This window comes from Larus michahellis, unplaced genomic scaffold (genome assembly GCF_964199755.1).
Source record: "Larus michahellis unplaced genomic scaffold, bLarMic1.1 SCAFFOLD_78, whole genome shotgun sequence".
NCBI classification, from domain to species: domain Eukaryota; kingdom Metazoa; phylum Chordata; class Aves; order Charadriiformes; family Laridae; genus Larus; species Larus michahellis.
The window spans coordinates 440,001-442,500 of record NW_027436116.1 but is presented as its reverse complement, the minus strand read 5'-3'; the positions used below and the strand labels follow the sequence as shown (position 1 = coordinate 442,500).

At 79.8% G+C, this 2,500-nt stretch overlaps 1 non-coding gene across 1 annotated transcript; it reads right to left on the bottom strand.

Annotated features, from left to right (window-relative positions):
* Nucleotides 1–33: 33 nt before the first annotated feature.
* On the bottom strand, nt 34–186 carry LOC141736985 (5.8S ribosomal RNA). The gene has a single exon (XR_012585099.1). It is a non-coding gene; the product is annotated as a 5.8S ribosomal RNA (ribosomal RNA).
* Between the last annotated feature and the right edge of the window lie 2,314 nt (nt 187–2,500).

Genomic DNA, 2,500 nt, shown 5'->3' with positions numbered 1-2,500 from the left:
GGGCGGCGGCCGAGCCGGCGATTGATCGCAAAGCGACGCTCAGACAGGCGTAGCCCCGGGAGGAACCCGGGGCCGCAAGTGCGTTCGAAGTGTCGATGATCAATGTGTCCTGCAATTCACATTAATTCTCGCAGCTAGCTGCGTTCTTCATCGACGCACGAGCCGAGTGATCCACCGCTAAGAGTTGTCTCGTCTTTCGGCACCGCCCCGCGCGCGCGGGAGGGCCGGGAACGCTCGCCAGGAGCGGCCCCTCTCGGAGGACGGCCCCAACCGCCTGCCCCGCCGGCCGGCCCCCGCTTCCTCCCCTCACATCCCCGCGCGGGGCGGGAGGGGAAAGAACGGCGGAGCCGCGGCGCGACGGGGGCGAGACGGAGGGGCCTCGCCTCGACTGACCGTACGAGCACGCCCGAGGAGGGCCAAAAAGGGAGGAAACGCCCCGAGCGGCGACGAGGGCCTGGGAGCCCGCGCTCCCCACCGGCCGAAGGCGACGGCAAGCGCCTCGCTCGCTTCGGGGGCGGCCCAGGCGCCCGGGCTCGGTCCGGCCTCCGCACGGAGGCGGCGGCGCGCCCGGCCGCTCCGCCTGTCCGCCTCGAGCGGGCGGCGCGGGGGGCCCCGACGGCTACCCCGCGCGCGCGCCTCCGCGCGCGCCGCTCCGCCGCGCTACGGGCAGCCTAACTCCTCCCCGGGGTCCCGCCCCGACGGCACCTCGGCGGCTCCGCGCCGCCGCGGGCGGACGCGGACGCGCCCCGAGCCGGCGACGCGCGACGCCCGCGGCCCGCCGGACGGCGGCCCGCCGCGCGGCGGCCGCCCTGCCCCGGCGCCGCCGCCGCCGCCGCTTCCCGTCTCCTTCCGCGGGCACGCGCCGAGCGGAAGGCGGACGGCCGCCTGAGGCGGGGGCGGCTCCCGCTCTCCCCGTTTCCACGCGGAGACCGGGAGTGGGACGCCCCCGCTTGCCCCGACCGCCTGCACGGCTCGGCCGGGAAGGCGAAGACGGGGAGGCGAAGCGGCTAGGCGGGGCCCGGGGCCGGGACGGCCCGGCGGCGGGGGGCTCCGTCCGGCAGACCGAGCGGCGACGCCGCCGCTCGGGCAACGGGGTGGCGCCCTCGCCGGCGCTTAGCGGCGGGAGAACGCCGAGCGCTCGCCGGGACGGGGGAGGGAGGAGCGGCGCCGCAGCGCGACGCAGCCGCTGCGACGGAGGCGCGGCGTCCCTTCCCGCCCCCACCCCGCGCACAGGGTGTGCGGGGGCAGGGCGTAGGGCCGCCCGGCGGCGGGTCCCCCCCTTGTGGGGACCCGCCGCGAGCCCCGGCGGGGAGCCCGCGCTCCTCGCCGGGGTCGCCCGTTCCGAGGCGGGCAGGTCGGACACGGCCGACCGCTCGCGCCGCGGTCTCTCCGCCGAGACCGGGCCGCGGAGAGGGGGGGGCAGGGGTGCCCCTCCCCGGCACGGGCCGCCCGCGGGACGCGGTCGCAGGCGACGGCCGTCCGGGAGAGGCTCTCTCACCGCGAGAGAGAACTCCCGGCCGCCGCCGCCGGCCGGCCGGCCCCCCGGGCGACGCCGAGCCGCCCGAGTCTTTAAACCCCCGCCCGGCCCCCGCGGCCCTTCGACCCCCGGAGACGCGCCGAGAGACGCGCCGAGGGAAGGGACCGCGAGAGCGCGGACGCTAGGTACCTGGCCCTGGGGCGAGGGAAACGAACTTTAGGCCCCGCGGGGGTGCCTCCCCCACTGCCACCTTCGGGGGAGCGTCCGCCCGCGGGGGCCGCGCCCGACGTCCGCCGCCACAACCACGTCCTCCGGCCCCGGGGCCCGGGGTTTCCCTCTGGCCCGGCGCTGCGCCCGGGAGGAGAGCCGTGGCTCGGGCCGCCCGCTGGGAAAGCGGGACGCCAGCCGGCTTGCCGAGCCTCGCCCGCCGAGGGCGAGCGCGGCGGCGGAGCCCCCTTCCCGGCTCCCCAGGCAGGAGAGGGACGGGGGGCGGGGGACGCCGCCGCGCCGCTCGCTCGGCGCGCCGTACCCGGAACGCCCGGAGCCCTCCGCGGGCTTACCCGGCAGCCCTACCGAACGTCCGTGCGAGAAGGGAACTGTGACATTCACACCGACACAGCCCCGGGCACGGGGTGCGGGGAGGGTCGGGGGAGACGCCTCCCCCGACCCCGAAGGACAGCTCCCGTCTCTCTCGCCGCTCGCACACGCGGCGCCGTCGTCGTCGGCGCCGCCGCCGCCGCCGCGCGCTCCCCGCTTCTTCTCGGGCGAGAACGGGCCGGCGGGAGGAGGCCGGGGACGCGCCGCCGCGCCCCGCGCCCGACAGCTCCGCTTCCCCCGCGCGCTGCCCGCCCGCGCGCTGACCGCGGGCGAACCCACCGGGGCCCCGGCGCGCTCCACCCAGCCCCTCCTCCCCGGCGGCGGCAGCGGGCCGCGCCGGGCGAGGGCGGGGAGGGGGACGGGAGTCGGTCCGCCGGCGGCGGACGCCGCGCGGCGGCGGGCGCCAGCGGAGGCGAGAAGGGACGC